This window comes from Acinonyx jubatus, chromosome C1 (assembly GCF_027475565.1).
Source record: "Acinonyx jubatus isolate Ajub_Pintada_27869175 chromosome C1, VMU_Ajub_asm_v1.0, whole genome shotgun sequence".
In the NCBI taxonomy this organism is placed as follows: domain Eukaryota; kingdom Metazoa; phylum Chordata; class Mammalia; order Carnivora; family Felidae; genus Acinonyx; species Acinonyx jubatus.
Genome location: NC_069381.1, coordinates 40052344 through 40070443, shown reverse-complemented (window position 1 = coordinate 40070443; position 18100 = coordinate 40052344). Strand labels below are relative to the sequence as shown.

General features: G+C 35.2%; 1 protein-coding gene and 1 pseudogene across 3 annotated transcripts in view; both read left to right on the top strand.

The window, feature by feature from the left end:
- Positions 1 to 18100, top strand: part of FAF1 (Fas associated factor 1) — a 508536-nt gene that overhangs the window by 182321 nt on the left and 308115 nt on the right. The gene's annotated exons all lie outside the window — the stretch shown is intronic.
- LOC128313860 (cytochrome b-c1 complex subunit 7-like) lies at positions 3176 to 17662 on the top strand (annotated as a pseudogene).

Genomic DNA, 18100 nt, shown 5'->3' with positions numbered 1-18100 from the left:
AGAAAGAGAAAGAGAGACAGTGTATCTGAAGTAAGTTCTGTGCTGTCAGCAGAGAGCCTAATGCAGGGCTCAAACTCACGAACTGTCAGATCATGCCCTGAACTGAAGGTTCAGTTACTGAACTTAACCAACTCAGCCCTCCAGGTGCCTCCACACTTTCTTTCTTGAGTCCTGGCATAGAAATTGCCTCCCTCTGTTTATAAATCTCTCATGTCCAGTCCATTCCTGTTCCAGTATTCACTGTAGAAAATATATGAAATAGACAAAATATGAAAAAAGTAAAATGGTCAGCTGTTCTACTTTTAATTGCAGTTAACATTTTGCTGCATTTATTTCCATTTTCATTCTACATCTGTTGTATATTTTCATTCTACATCTGTTGTATAAATTTATATTTTGCAGACTTGAGATAGACTCTATTTAATGCTTTATAATTTGCTTTTTTACTTAAAAAAAATATTTTCTGTGAGAGCACAAGCAGGGGAGGGGCAGAGAGATGGGGGCAGGGGATCCAAAGCGGGCTGTGTGCTGACAGGGTGACAGCAGTGAGCCGGATGTGGGGCTCGAGATCATGACCTGAGCTGAAGTTGGACCTCAACCAACCATGCCACTCAGGCACCCCATAATCTGTTTTTTTCACTTGTATTATATCATGATCATTTTCTGTATTTTAAAATATTTGGGGCACCTAGGTGACTCAGTCAGTTAAGCGTCTGACTCTTGATTTTGACTCAGGTTATGATCTCATGGTCCTGAGATTGAGCCCCCATGTCAGGCTCTATGCTGGGCATGGAGCCTGCTTAAGATTCTCTCCCTCTCTCCTTCTCCCCTGATTGTGCACATTCACTCTCTCAAAAAGAAAATACTCTTGAAGTACATAGTTTTTAAAATCCATACAATGATTTAGTGGATCATTTCCCTTTTGCTGGTTATTTTGAGCTCCCCTCCCTTCTTGATCTTTCACTATAATATTCTGCAGTGAACTTTGTTGAACCTCAATGATTATTTTTCTTAATATAGATGCCTAGTGGTGTAATTCTGCATGAGAGGGCACACCCATTTTTTTAGTTTTTGGCATATTCTACCAAATTACTCTTCAGTGAAGTCTTATTAGTTTAAATTGCCATCAATAGTATACTAATTTATACTCTTGCCAACAGTTTGTGATATTTAAAAAAACAAAAACCAGAAAAACCTCAAAGACCTAAACATAAGAGCTCAAACTTGAAAAATCTTATAACAAAATATAAGGGAAAAGCTTCATGTCATTGGGTTTGGCAATGATTTCTTGTATATGGTACCAAAAGCATAGGAACAAAAGAAAAAGAGTAAGTGAACTAGACTTCATCAGAATTAAAAACTTTTGTGCATCAAAGATTCTATTCACAGAATAAAAAGGCAACCTACAGACTGGTAGAAAATACCTGCAAATCATATATCTGATAAGGGATTAGTATCCAGAATATATAAAAAACTCCTGCAACTTCCCCACAAAAAAAAATCCAAAGAATCCAATTAAAATTGTTCCCGCCACAAAAAAGAAATAATTGTGACATGATAGAGTTGTTACAACGGTAATCAAATTGCAATATATAAGTGTGTCAAATCAACATATATACATATACCTTAAAATTATACAATGTTATATATCAATTATATCTCAATAAAAAATAAGTTGTTTAAAAATTGGGCAGAGGACTTGAGTAGATATTTCTCCCAAGAAAATATATAGATGGCCAAGCACATGAAAATATGATGAACATCATGAATTATGAGGAAAATGCAAATCAAATCCAAAATGAGATACCACTTCACACCCATCAAGATTACTATCATCTAAACAACAGGAAGTGTTAAGATTTGGTGAGGATCTGGAGAAATTGGAACACTTGTTCATTGCTGGTAGGGGTATAAAATTGTGCAGCTACTGGGGAAACAATGTGGCGCTCCTTAAAAAATTAAACCTAGAATTATCATGTAATCCACCAATCCTACTTCTTGAGTATATACCCAAAAGTATTGAAAGTAAGTACATTTACAGAAAAATAGAACAAAAAGTAGAAACATTCCAAGAAGCTATCAGCTGAAAATGGATAAGCAAAATGTGGTGTATACATATATATATGTATATATACACACAATAGAATATTATTCAGCCTGAAAAAGGAATGAAATTCTGCAGTATGCTACAACATGGATGACAGTTGAAGACATTATGCTAAATGAAATAAGCCAGACACAAAAGGACAAATATGTATTATTCCCCTTATAGAAAGTACTGATGATAGTCAAATTGTAGCATGTAGATTAGTGGTTACCAGGAGCTGGGGGAGGTGGGAATAAGGAGGTATTGTTTAATGGGTACAGAGTTACAGTGTGGGGTGATGAGTAAGTTCTGGAGATGGATAGGAATGATGGTTACACAATGTGAAAGTACTTAATGCCATTGAACTGCACACCTTAAAATGGTTAGAGTGGTGCATTTTATGGTATGAATATATTTCCACAATAAAAAAAAGAAAGTGCTTTGCCAGTTTGGCAATAGATGATATCTTTTGTTTTCAATTCACTTTTCTTTCACTCTAACTAATGAGTTAATACTTCACTAGGTTTAGTGGTTCTCTTATATGTGAGATTATGTTTCTATTGACTTAAAAACTTTAATTTATAAGAACTTTTTATATAAATGAGATTATCCTTTTATTCATTATCTGTTTTGAAGATATTTTCCCAATTTACGTTTTTATTTTGTGCTTTTGGGGATAAGGAAGATTTTTATTTTGACAATATGTATTGGACTTTTTTTTCATAGTTTTTCCCTTTATGTTTGTAATTGGGAAGCCCTTTCCATCCAGACTTAATATTCAGTTTTTGTATTCTTCAGAGTGCTAAACTTAATGCTTTACACAGAGTAGATGTGACATTGATATGAGATTTTAGATCTTAAAACAATTTTGTTATATGAATGGCAAGCACAGAGTGTTTTTATTTGGGCAAAGGACGTACAATACGAGAAGCAAAGAGGTAAATAGAAAATAGCCACTAATGAAAATTATTTGATAATCTTTATTGACCAGTATGCTTCATAAATGACCCGAACCTTTGCTCCCTAAAAAGTTATTTTGTTTATTTTTTTAAATGTTACTCATTTTTGAGAGTGAGAGCGAGAGAGAGAGAGAGAGAGAGAGAGCATGAGCAGGGGAGGGGCAGAGAGAGATGGGGATAGAGGATCTGCAGTGGGCTCTGCGCTGACAGCAGCAAGCTTGATGCAGGGCTCGAATCTCATGAACCATGAGATTGTGACCTGAGCTCAAGTTGGATGTTCCACCAACTGAGCCACCCAGGCGCTCCCCCCTAAAAAGTTATTTTCAATACTTTCTTACCTATTAAATATAATCTTTAGGTTTCTTTCAGCTTTCAGGGGAACATTGATGTTTGGGGAAAAAAATGACTTAAGACTTTTAATTTCACAGACACAAATATTAGCTTTTAGAGTAGTCTGATAGAGTGTATGTATGCATTGTTGGGTGTAATCTCAAGTTCTTGTAGGACCCAGTGACACACTGTAAATAACCATGTAAAAATGAGTAGTATTTTCTGGAATCCTTTTGTCTCAGAACCTCTAAATATCCATATATTTATGATTCTTTTGATAACTGTAGGTGTTATGTTAGTGATCTTTTTGTTTAAATTTATATGTTTGAGCAGCAGGTTATGCAAGAGCTGCACCTTTGAACCTGTGAGGTCAGAATCTGTGGTGTAGAGGGAGAAACAATGCAGCATTGCCTTGTAGTCTTTGCTGTTAAAGTCTTACTTGTTCTTGGATAAGTCATACTTCAGAGTGGTTTTACACAGCCTCTGAGATGGGTTCTTTCCAACCTTAAAAGTCTAATATACTTCTTCTGATACAGAATCTTAATCTGGTTTTTCTCAAAAGAATAGCTGTCATAGTTAAAACAAGTATTTGTAGGGACTGGTAGGTTATAATGTTCGAAATAAGGAAATGATTGGGAGCACTAAAGTATTTCTGACTTGCAAAAATGTTAATGGGACAAAGGGGGGAAAATTCAGTTTTGAGGATTGTACTTGGGGGAAAAATCCATGTGATACTTATTGTACATTTTGTTTCTTCTAGATTATAGGTTTGATTTCCTTATTGTTTCTACTGAGATAGGCTATCATTTTTCTTTTGGGGGCAGTTTTAACTTTTTGGCGCCAACTTGTGCTGGCATTTTTTAAATAAAAAAATGGCAGCAGCTGGCATTACAGGCATCATTAATATGAAATGTATTCATAGGTTTTTTAAAATTAATGTGGAATTTGAGACCCAGAGAGGGCTTATAATTTGCCTTAATGATAGTTACCCAGTGACAGAACTGGGGTAATGCTTTTCATCCTAGTGATTGTAACATTGCAACAATGTGCCTAATTCCATGTGGAAGTTATTAATACAGTCCCAGTATCCAACTTTCACTACACATTTTCCTCTGTGAAAGGAAATAATTGGAATGTATTAATAGTCATTTGTTTTATATTGATAGAATCCTTTTTCTTCTCCTCGTATTTAGTTGCCTTTACAAATATAAAGGTTTAATACTACATATTCCTTCCAAATGAACTTGAAAGAAGGTAATAAATTCTATACACAGTGTATTTGTTAAAACTTGGGAATCTGAAGGAAGATAAAAACTGTATAAAATGTCTGTTTGTTAGGCATTTAAATGGCAGATAAAGAAAGTGTTTATAAATCTGTTTTCAGTATATTGTAGTGTATCAGTCTAAAGGAGCTTTCTGTTTAGAGTAATTGCTGATGAAGGTTTGAAGTAGTCTTTTTTTCTTTCCTTTTTCTTTTTAGCTTTCTTGTCATTAAAAATTGGAAAGTTCTAAAGAAATGTTGCTGTCGGGGCCCCTGGGTGGCTCGGTCGGTTAAGCCTCCGGCTTCAGCTCAGGTCATGATCTCACGGTCTGTGAGTTCGAGCCCCGCGTCAGGCGTTGTGCTGACGGCTCAGAGCCTGGAGCCTGTTTCAGATTCTGTGTCTCCCTCTCTCTCTGCCCCTTCCCTGTTCACGCTCTGTCTCTCTCTGTCTCAAAAATAAATAAACGTTAAAAAAGAAATTTTAAAAAAATAAAGAAATGTTGCTGTTAAAACAAAAAAAAGCAAAGGCAGTTATACTCAGAGCAATGTTTGTAATATCCTTATTAATGCATAGAATAAATTGTTAGATGAACTAATTTATGGTTCATGTTAATATAAAACCACATAAATATAAAACATCATAATTTACAATGTAAAGGTAGGCATTATCATGTAAAATAGAATCAGTGTGTCTAACAATAGCTGACTATGCTTTCATGAGCTACATCTCTGATGGTTAGTTTTTCTTTTTTTGTTGATTTACTTTTTTTTAAGTTTATTTAGTGAGAGAGAGCACAAGCAGGGGAGGAGCAGAGAGAGAGGGAGAATCCCTAGGAGGCTCCACACTGTCAGTGTGGAGCCCTGTATGGGGTTTGATCCTATGAACCATGAGATCATGATATGACCTGAGCTCAGATTAAGAGTCGGACACTTAACCAACTGAGCCACCCAGGTGCCCCTGATTGGTTAGTTTTTCTGAAACTGTTTCAAACTTCGGAAAACATTGGGATTTTTGTTGGCAATAACTTCAAGAAATAAAAATTACAAGAATTTCTATTTTTGCCCCTAGAGGAATAATTGGTGTGGGCCTGCTGAAAGCACCTATAAAACTGGACAAAATAAATAACTGTCTTTAGGTATTGGACAACAGGCAACGTAATAGGTCTATGATCGCTGAGAAAAGGGAAACAAATAAGGTGAGCTCTATAGTTCCCTCTGATTTCTGCCTTGGAGAAGTTTCCTAGACCATTATTTACAGAAAGGGAACCCAAGCAGAACCTGACAGTCTTGTTGACATGAAAAGAAGAGCTGGGAGATCCATGGTGCTGAGATGACTGGAATGTTTTGGGCAGAATACTAGAGAAAAGAGAGCTATGTAGAGAAAACTCCAGAAATCTGGATTGTGCTGCCCTCAAATCTTTGGCTGAATAGTAATCTCAATATCACAGGCTGAGTTGAACAATTCCTGGGGTTAGGAGACTATTAAATTCCTTCCTGCCAGAGGAAAGAGACTCTGTTGAACATACAGTTAGTAGAGTCTCCAGAGGGATATTTTCTATATTAGAATAGACATTTTAACAATGTTTGTTCTTCCAATCCATGAGAATGGAATGCTTTTCCATTTCTTTGTGTCCTCTTCAATTTCCTTCATAAGTGTTCTATACTTTTCAGAGTACAGATCTTTTATCTCTTCAGTTATATTTATTTCTAGGTATCTTACTGTTTTTGGTGCAATTGCAAATGGGATAATTTCTTTCTCTGCTACTTCGTTATGGGTGTATAGAAATAAAACAGATTTCTGCACAATGATTTTATATCCTATGACTTTGAACTCCTGTATTAGTTCTGGCAATTTTTTGTGGAGTCTTTCAGGTTTTCTACACATGGTATCATGCCATTTGCAAATAAAGTTTGACTTCTTCCTTGCTAATTTATATACCCTTTATTTATTTTGTTGTCTGATTGCTGAGCCTAGGACTTTCAGATTGTGTTGAACACCAGGGGTGAGAGCGGACATCCTTGTCTTGTTCCAGACTGTAGGGGAAAGGTTCTCAGTTTTTCCCCATTGGGGATGATAATTAGCTATGGGTCTTTCATATATTGCCTTTGTGATGTTGAAGTATATTCCATCTATCCCTACTTTGTTGAGGGTTTTTATCAAAAATGATGCTGTGTTTTGTCAAATGCTTTTTCTGCATCTGTGGACAGGATCATATGGTTCTTATCCTTTCTTTTATTAATGTGTATCACATTGAATGATTTGTGAATATTGAACCAGCTCTACATCCCAGGAATAAATCCCATTTAATCATGATGGATAGTTCTTTTAATGTACTGTTGAATTCAGTTTGCTAGTATTTTGTTGAATTAAATTTGCTAGTATTTTATTGAGAATATTTGCATCCATGTTCATTAGGGATGTTGGTTTGTAATTCTCCTTTTTAGTGGGGTCTTTGCCTGATATTGGAATCAGGGTAATGCTGGCTTTGTAGAATGAGTTTTGAAGTTTTCCTTCTGTTTCTATTTTTTGGAACAGTTTGGGAAGAATAGGTATTAACTCTTTAAATGTCTGGTAGAATTCCCCTGGTAGAAACCGTCTGGCCCAGGACTCTTGTTTGCTGGGTGATTTTTGATTACTGATTCAATTTCTTTGCCGGTTATGGACCTGTTTAAATTTTCTGTTTCTTCCTGTTTCAGTTTTGGTAGTGTGAGTTTCTAGGAATTTGTCCATTTCTTCCAAATTGCCCAGTTTGTTGGCATATAATTTTTCATAGTATTGTCTTACAATTGTATTTCTCTGGTATTGGTTGTGATCTCTTTATGATAAGGGTGACTAGGGGTTTGTTAATTCTTTGAAAGAACCAGCTATTAGTTTTGTTTCTAAATTGTTTATATCTGCTCTAAAATTTCCCTTTTTCTGCTGGCTTTAGGGTTTATTTGCTGTTACTTTATTAGCTCCTTTAGTATAAGGTTAGATTGAGTATTTGGGACCTTTCTTGTTTCTTGAAATAGGCCTGAATTGCAATATACTTCCTTCTCAGCACTGCCTTTGCTGCACCCCAAAGGTCTGGACTATTGTGTTTTCATTTTCATTTGCTTCCATTTATTTTTTAATTTCTTCTTTAATTTCCTGCTTAATCCATTCATTCTTTAGTAGGCTATTCTTTGACCTCCATGTATTTGAGGGCTTTCCAAATTTTTTCTTGTGGTTGACTTGAAGTTTTATAGCATTGTGATCTGAAAACATGCATGGTATGATAATTGATCTTTTAGTACTAGCTGAGGACTGATTTGTGACCCAGTAGATGATCTATTCTGGAGAATGTTCTATGTGCACTTGAAAAGAATATGTATTCTGCTGCTTTAGAATTGAATGTTCTGAATATAAATCTGTCCAGTCCAGTGTGTCATTCAACACCATTGTTTCCTTGTTGAGGGTTTTCTGCTTAGATGATCTGTCCATTGTTGTAAGTGGGGTGTTAAAGTCCCCTCCTATTATGATATTATCAATGAGTTTCTTTATGTTTGTTATTAATTCATTTATACATTTGGGTTCTTCCAAGTTGGGGCCATAAATATTCATAATTGTTAGAATCGTCTTGATTCTAACACCTTAATTGTGATATAATGTCTGTATTCATCTTTTGTTACAGTCTTTGTTTTAAAATCTAGTTTGTCTAAGTATGGCTACTCTGGTTTCTTTTGATGTCCATTCAATCTGCAGCTGTCTTTAGGTCTAAAATGAGTCTCTCCTAGGCAGCTTATAGATGGATCTTGTTATTTTTTTTTAATTTTTTTTAACGTTTATTTATTTTTGAGACAGAGAGAGACAGAGCATGAACGGGGGAGGGGCAGAGAGAGAGGGAGACACAGAATCGGAAGCAGGCTCCAGGCTCCGAGCCATCAGCCCAGAGCCCGACGCAGGGCTAGAACCCACGGACTGCGAGATTGTGACCTGAGCTGAAGTCGGACGCTTAACCAACTGAGCCACCCAGGCGCCCCTCTTGTTATTTTTTTTTAAATCCATTCTGATACCCTACATCTTTTGATTGGAGCACTTAGTTCATTTATATTCAGAGTGCTTATTGAAAGTTATGAATTTAGTGCCATTGTGTTACATATAGAGTTGGTGTTTCTGGTGATGCTCTCTGGTCCTTTCTAGTTTTTCTGCTTTTGGTCATGGTTTTTGTTTTCTTGTTTTTTTGGTTTTTTTCCACTCAAAGTGTCCCCCTTAAAATTTCTTGCAGGGCTGGGTTAGTAGTCACAGACTGCTTTAGTTTTTGTTTTTCTGTGAAACTCTTTGTCCTTCTATTCTGAATGACAGCGTTGTTGGATAGACTATTCTTGGCTGCATATTTTTCCAATTTAACATGGTGAATATATCCTGCCACTCATTTCTGGCCTGCCAATTTTCTATGGACAGATCTGCTGCAAACCTGATTTGTCTTCCCTTATAGTAAGGAGTTTTTTTCCTTAGTGCTTTCAAGATTCTTTCCTTGTTGGTGTATTTTGTGAATTTGACAGTGATGTGTCTTGGCAGTGGCCAGCTTTTGTTGAATTTAATGAGAGTTCTCTCTGCTTTTTGGATTTTGATCTCTGTGTCTTTCCTCAGATTAGGGAAGTTTTCAGCTATAATTTGTTCACATAAGCTTTCTGCCCCCTTTTCTGTTTCTTCATCTTCTGGGGATTCCTATCATACAAATGTTATAACATTTTAATAAGTTGCTGAGGTCCCTGAATTTACCTTTGTGATCTATTTTATTTCCCTCTTCTTTTCAGCTTCATTATTTTCTATAATTTTATCTTTTATGTCCCTAATTTGCTCCTCTGCCTCATCCAATATGGAGGTTTTTGTGACCTCCATTTGGGTTTGCATCTCACTTACAGCTTTTTTTATTTCGGCCCGACTAGATTTTAGTTCTTTTATCTTTGCAGAAAAGAATTCTCTGGTGTCTTCTATGCTTTTTTTTTTAAGCCCAGTTAGTATCCTTATAATCATTGTTTTAAATTCCAGTTCAGACTCTTAGTTATATCTGTATTGATTAAATCCCTAGCCATCATTTCTTCCTGGTTTCTTTCTTTCTTTCTTTCTTTCTTTCTTTCTTTCTTTCTTTCTTTCTTTCTTTCTTGAGGTGAATTCATCCATTGTGTCATTTTGGAGGAAGGAAAAATGTAACAAAATGAAATAAAAGTTTAAAAAATTAGAAAAAATCAAATAAAGGAAGCTAGATCCTAGGTGTGTTTTCGTCTGCTTGTTAAGGGTAGCTTGATAGATAAAACAGACAAGAGAAAAGAAAAAAAATTTTAAGTAAATAAATAAGTAAATAAGTTCTCTTTCTGTATCCAAGAAAAAAACAAGCAAAATTGAAGAAAAAAAAAACACCAAAGAACGAATGAACATACAAAAAAAACCACAAAACCCTAAATGAATCAGGTTTTCCCTAGAGCTGAAATTGCAGCACTTTATGATCAGTAGACTAAGTGCCTGGAAGGGATTTGTGCTGGTCTTCTGGGGGAGGTCTTCTGCTCTGATTCTCAGGTTTACTTGCCCTAGTGGAGTGCTAGGAGCAGGGCTTAGTGTAACTGCTCCATTCTCCACTTGGTGGCTCTGGTTAGCTCACTGGGGTTGATCAGTGTTGTGCTAATGGTGAAAGTGGCTTCACCCTGTTCTCTTAGTCTCCCCAATAGGGAAGTTTCTGGACTCATAGACTAGTGATCATTCACCCCTCCTTTGTCTCTAGTTCCGTCAGCTCCCTGCCTTCCCCCATCCATGTTCGAGCTGTCTGCCTGCCAGGCAGCACCTCTCTCCAGAATTTTATCTCCAGAGGCAACTGTGTTTCACAACCCAACACTTCAGAGACCCCTATGGCTCAGCCTGTGGTGATCCTCTGGGGAAGGGTCTCGCTTTACTGTGGCTGGTACTGGCTTGTCCCAGAAAATGTTTGCATGAAAATGTAGCAGCAGTGGCTCAGAATTTAAGGTAAATCCCAACACACAGCCAGTGCCTTTGTTTCTACTATAGGTGAGTGGGTAGCTCTATGGCACCTACCGGGTCTTGCCTGTGGAGATCTGTATTGCCTCTACCATGTGCGCTCCAAGCAGGGTAACCACTTCTCCCTGCCAGACCCAGAGGATCCTTAGTCTGTGCTGCCCACTCCCGGGCCTCCTCCCTGCTTTCTTGCCAGAGTGCTACTAGGCGCTAGCCTCGGAAACCAGACTCTTTGTTCTGCTGTTTATAAAAAACTGGCAGTATTGAAACCCTCTGCTTCTCCCCACCTCCATCAGTTATTTTGGGGAACAGTTTTCTTGTGCAGTCCCCTGCACATGTTTTCACTCTTTTTCTCTAGGTACTTTGAGGGGGAGTGTTTTTGTTGTGCGAATGGAGGCTCTCTGCTCAGTCTCCCCCTCTTTCTCTTCTTTGAAAAAATGGATCCCTCCTCTCTTTCATTCTATGGCTCTTCTCTCCCCCAGCTCACCTCTGCAGACAGGTGTACCTGCCGCATTCTCTCCCTCAAATTATGCAGATTGTTCTGTTAATCCTCAGATCAATTTCCTAGTTGTTCAAAATGGTTTGATGTTGATCTAGCTGTGTTTCAGGTACAAGACAAGCCTAGGATCCCCTTACTACTCTGCCATCTTAACTCTTCCCTATATTCTTATAGTTTTATTTGATATTCTCATTTGATACTACAACCAAAACTGGTAAATGATCATTTCTTAAAGGCTAGTTGCAATGTAAAATCTGAAACCACGTCAGCGAAATTGTGGTATTCTGTTATATGAAAATTCACTGGAATATCTTTACTTTCACTGCATGATTTTCTAATACCATGAAATAGTCATTTGGAAAATATTGGTTCACTTAGTTATATAGATAAATGAAATATTGACAAGTTGCATTATATGATATCAGTAAATCACTTTTTTTTTTAAAGTTTATTTATTTTGGGAGAGAAAGTGAGTATGCACGAGAGGGGCACAGAGAGAGAGAGGGAGAGAATCTCAAGCAGGCTCCATCCACACTGTCAGCATGGAGCCTGGTGCGGGGTTAGAACTCACAAACTGAGATTATGACCTGAGATGAGTAAGAGTTGGTTGCTTAACCAACTGAGCAACACAGGTGCCCCAATAATTTGTTAATACCATCACTAATCTCACAGAAAAGTATTTTAAGTATGGGGAAGTTATCAAGCTCATAATAACATATACAAAGTTTTTAAAAATTTGGGATTTAGTTTGAAGCCTCAAATTTTATCATTGACCAAAAAATGTCAGATTTTTCCCTTGGGTTGACAGGCTTACTTTGTTCCTTTTTAAGAAAATGTCAAGTCTGAATAACATAAAGTAATATCATTTATTCAAGTAAAAACAGTGTTCTGTGAGAAACACAGTTCATCTCACATTATAAACAAGTCCTTTTCCTCAGAACAATGATTGTACTTTAATATGTAACAGAAGTGCTTTATGGGTACTTCCAGTTTCATCACACATAATATTAAATGCACTGAGATTTAATAAAGGTAACCATTTTTGTTACTTCATGGCTTTTTTTTTTTAATGCAAGTATTTGGTGGTTAAGGATATAAGGACTAGTAGTTCAGCTTAACACCACTACTTCGATTTGTGATAAAGTGGCAGGAATATTACTTAGCATTACTTTTGTACAATCAGTCTCAAGCAGTCCTAGGCATCTGTGAACTATACTTTTGAGAATCGCTGCTTTAGATCCACCCTAAAAAGTGTTGTGAAGGAGTCTAAAGAGGATCAGTCTGATATGCATGAAAATTAAGGGCCTGTCAGAATAAACTTCCATGCTCTTTAAAGGCAAACCAGTAAATGTAGATACTCATTAATGTAATTTTCATAATGAATGGCATTTCGTCAAAAATAGTAGACATGAGAAGTATCCAAGTATGACTCATAACTTGGAGAAAAATTTGAAAATAAAAATCCTTAAATGGCAAAAATAATAGAATTAACAGATGAAGATTTAAAACAGCTGTTTTAACTATTCTTAAGAGTTTAAAGGAAATCAAGAACGCAATGAGGAAAGAAATGAAAAATACTGAAAATTGACTAAATGGAGATTCTAAAGTATAAGATCTACTAAGAAAGAATTTACTCAAAAGAATTAAGAGGTAGATGCTGTTGAAGAAAAGATCAGTTAATTTGAAGACATAACAATAAAAGCAATGCAAAATGAAGTACACACAGCAAAACTACAGGAGTGAGGTGGTAGAATGCAGCCTGAGTGGGGACAAATTGAGTGGTCTAATGTATGTATGATTAGAGTTCCTGAACTAGAGGGACTAGTAGAAAGGGAAAAATGTTAAAAGAATAATAACACAAAACTACTCAAATTTAATGAAAAATGTAAACTTACAGACAGGTGTAAGAAACTTAGTAACTCCAAGTAGGAGTAACTCACAGGAAGCCATATCAAGACAGATCATAATAAAATTGCTGAAAATCAGTAGTACAAGAAGTTCATCCAGCAACAGTCAGACTGGTCTGTCAAAGTTAAGTGCAACTGTTGGAAACCTAGAGGCATTGACAATAGGCGTGCACAAGATTCAAGGGCTAGTCTTGATGCCCTGCAATGGTTACGAGAGCAACAAGAAAACAAAGCACATGCTGCCCAGCAGCTTCTGGAAATTCCTAATCCACAACGTCAAGGAGCTTGAAGTGCTGCTGATGTGCAACAAATCTTACTGTGCAGAGATTGCTCATAATGTCTCCTCCAAGAACTGCAAAGCCATTTTGGGAAGAGTAGCCCAGCTGTCTATCAGAGTCACCAATCCCAATGCCAGGCTGCACAGTGAAGAAAATGAATAGGCGGCTTTTGTGCACATCATATTTGTGTTAATAAAAGCATAAAACTGCAAAAAATATTAATCAGAGGTGAGAAAAAAAAACACATTGTATATAGGAAAGAGATTTAAAAATAATGACTACAGACTTATTATCAGAAGCAATGCAAGCCAGGAGACAATCAGAGATATTTTTAAGTGTTGAAGGAATAAAATGTTAACTTAGAATACTACATCCAACAAAAATATCTTTCTAAAATGAAGACAAAATAAATATATTTTTCACAAACAAAAGCTGCAAGAAATGTTAATGGAAGTTCCTTAGGCTGAAAGAAAATTATAACAGAAAATTAGATTAATACAAATAAATGAAGAATACCAGAAATTGTAAATATGTGGGTACATACGAAAATTTTTTAATTTTTAATTTTTTTAAATGATTAAAAATATATTGTGGGGTTTATGAATTATGTAGAAGTAAAGGTATGTGGAAATATAAGTGTACTGTTGTAAGACAAGTCCTATGTTATTTGAAGGCAGACTGTATTAAATTAAAAATGCATATTATAAACCCTAGAGCAATCACTAAAACAATGAAATACAGATAATAGTTATCAAGCCAAGGGTTAAAATAGAATGGAATATCTAAAAATAATAAATTCAGATGAAGATAGAAATAGATGATAAAAAATAGGATGAATAGAAAACAAGACTGTATAGTAATTACAATTAATATAAATTAGCTTACATTCTTATTAGAAGGTAGAGATTGTGAGACTGGATAAAAAAGGAAAACCAATGATATATGTACAAGTAAACCACTTCATATATTTTTTAAAGTTTTTATTCATTTATTTTGAAAAGGAGAGATAGAGAATCCCAAGCATGCTCCAGGCTCAGCTTGGAGCCTGATGCAGGGCTCTGTCTCATGACTGCAAAATCAGTACTTGAGCTGAAATCAAAAGTCAGTTGCTTAACTGATTGAGCCACCCACGCACCCCAAAACCCACTTTAAATATAAAGCATAATATTGAAATATATATATGAAAATAGTATAAATATGAATATAAATATGAAATATAAATATATGAAAACAGTATATATATGAAAACAATATATATATGTAAAAACAGTAATCAGTATTATGTTATTAATAACGTTACTAAATTAATATTAAATGAAGTAGACTTCTGGGCAAGAAATATTATGAGGGCCAAATGGAGACATTTCATGATGAAAATGGGAACTCATCACAAAGACCAAAATATCATAAATGTGGACATGTCTAATAACAGAGTTTGAAAGCATATGAAACAAAACCTGATAGAACTGAAATGAGAAATGGACAAGTCCACATTCATAGTTGGAGATGATAGCAGTGCTTTCTCATACTAATGTTCAGAACAACAGACAGCAAATATGAACAACATATCAACCAGTTTGACCTATTTGAAGTGTGTAAATTCCTCATAATTATAGCAGAATACATATTCTTTCATGTGCAGTTGGTACATTCATTAAGGCAGAAAATATACTTAGCCATAAAACAAATCACTGAAAGTTTAAAGACCATGTGAACTGTGTTTCCGAAAACAGTGGAAAGAAAATAGAAATCAAAAGTCTAGAAAATCCTGATATATTTGGAAGTTAAACAACATATTTTTAAATCATGGGTCAAAGAAAGAATCACAAAGGAAATTAGAAAATATTTTGAACTAAATTAATATGGAAAAATGGCGTGTCAACAATTGTTAGATGCTGACAAAGTGGTATTGAGAGGGAAATTTATGGTTCAATTGCTTAATTACAAAAGAGTTCTAAAAACAATGACCAATTTCAACTAAGAAATAGTGTTCCACTAGTTTCATTTGCACCAAGAAGTGTTCTCTCCCCTCCTTCTACTTACAGAAACAGGATTTACATCCACTCCTAAAACAGCTAAATAAACCACCCAAAAGGCTTAGAAGGAATACTATCAGGAATAGTGTCTGCTCACAAGCTATATTGGAAAATCTCATAATTTACGAGGCTTGGATAGAGTATTCAAGGCTTCAAGGTTTTTGCCTCAGTAATGGGGAATAATTAGCTTTAGATTATATACTGTTCACATGAAACCTACTGACATCTTAATATCAAGACCCAAGAGCTGTTTCTAAGTAACTTATCTGCATCCTAGACAAAGCCTAAGAATATTTATAGGAACAAAAAATATTCAGCACCCATTAAGGTAAAATCCACAAAATTCAAAATTGTCAGTAGGCCTGTGATTGCAGCATCAAGCCTGTGGCAGCGTTCAATAAACTGGGGCTAATGCAAGATGACATAATATATGGGAATGATGATATGAAAGAGACCATAAGAAGGCTTCCTGAGAACTTTTACAACAGGATGTTTCACATTAAGAGAGCATTGGACCTGACCATGAAGCAGCAGATTGTGCCTAAAGAGCACTGGACAAAATGTGAAGAGTATAAATTCTACCTTGAACCGTATCTGAAATGAGTTATTTGGGAAAGAAAAGAGAGAGAAGAATGGGCAAGGAAATAATCATGGAGTTGATATCTGTGGTTGTAACTGTCTTCCAAATATAATTTTTTAATGTTTATTTATTTTTGAGAGAGATACAGAGCATTAGTTGGGGGCGGGGACGGGGAGGAGTGGGGGCAGAGAGAGATGAAGACACAGAATCCAATGCAGGCTCCAGGCTCTGAGTTGTCAGCACAGACACTGACACAGGGCTCGAACCCGTGAACCATGAGATCATGACCTGAACCGAAGTCACACGCTCACCCAACTAAGCCACCCGACTAATATTTGTCTTACAAATATTTTTTAAGAAGTTGGATAAACATGAAGCATACAATTAGAACCATTTGAGCTACAAATGTATTACTTTAAATGTCTATTGTAATTATAAAAATAAAAAGATATGAAAGATTTCAAATCATAAGTCATTGGAAATGTTAAAAATGATCCAAATTGAGTATCTGGAGATGAAGACCATGATGTCTGAGATGAAAAATTTACCAGATGGGATTAACAGATTAGACATTGAAGAAGAAAAGATTAATAAATTTGAGGGCATCATATTACAAACCAATTTGGAAAGGAGTTTGGCAGTTTCCTACAAACTTAAAAATATACTGACCATTCTTCATTCAGGTATTTACCCAAGAGAATAAAAAGCATATGTCCTTCAAGACATGTACATTATTGTTCATGGCAATTTATTTCTAAAAGCACCAAACTGTAGAAAACCTCATATGCTCGTAAGCCAGTGGATGGGTAAACATTGTGGTATACCTATGCTTAGTAATAAAAGAAATGCACTATTGTTACACACAACAACGTGAGAGAAGCTCAGACTACTTTGACTGAAAGAAGCCAGATTTCAAAAGTATATATTCTGCAATTTCATTTATGTAAAATTCTAGATAATTCTCAATAAACCATTGTTACAGAAATCAAAATCCTCAATTCTCTGGGGATGAAGTTAGGATAGTGTAGACGAATTACCAAGTGGCATAAGAAAACTTTGCAGGGGTGATGGATAAATTTACAATCTTGATTATGATGGTAGTTTTACTTTTTGAATATATTTGTCAAAACTTGTGAGATTGTAGATTTTAAATATATGCAGTTTATTTTATGTCAATCATAATAAAGCTGTTAACGTTTTTTTTTAAAGAGCAAATAAAATCCAAAGTAAGTATAGAAGGAAGCAAATTATATATGTGGATACACACACACAGGAATTAACAAAGCAGAAAATAGAAGAAGAATGAACAAAAAATAAAACTTCAAGCTGTTTTTTGAGCGATGAATAAAATTGATAATTTACTTGATACTGCGAATAAGAACAAAAGACCCACAAAGTTATTCATATTGGAAATGAAAGGAACCTGTAGACATTAAATAGGTTGTAAGGCAACATGAAGAACAAATTTATGCCAGTAAATTAATGTTTGGCAGACTTTAAGAAGCTATAAAAATTATATTAAAGGTACAAATTATAGCTGACAGAAGAATATTATAAAATCTGAATAGATGTACATCAGTTATTTAAATTGAATTGACAATCAGAATCTTCCCACAAAGAAAATCCGGTATTAGATGGCTTCACTGGTAAAGTCTATCTAATATTTAAGGAAGAAATACTAGCAATCATTCATAAATCAAGGATGAAATATTTTCTAATTCATTTTGTGAAATAAGCATTATTCTAATACCAAAACCAGACAAAGGCATTATTGTAAAAGAAAGCTACAGACCAATATTTCTCACAATTATAGAGGGAGAAATCCTTTACAAAGTATTTGCAAGTTGAATTCAGTAAAATGTAATAAAATATACACATACATATATAATATACCTCATGGTCAAGTAAGTTTATCCAGGAAAGCAAATCTTATTTAACAACTTACAATTTATCCTTGTAATCCACCATATTAGAACAATAAATGAGAAAATTTATCTGATCATTACAGTAGGTGGAGGAAAAAGCATTTAATACCCATTCATGTTGTTAAAAAAACAAAACAACTAAACTCACAACTAGTAAGAATAGAAAGAAACTTTGTCAACCTCATAAAGCACATTGATGAAGAACATATAGCTAATGTAATACTTCATAATTAAAGGCTAAATTCTTGAC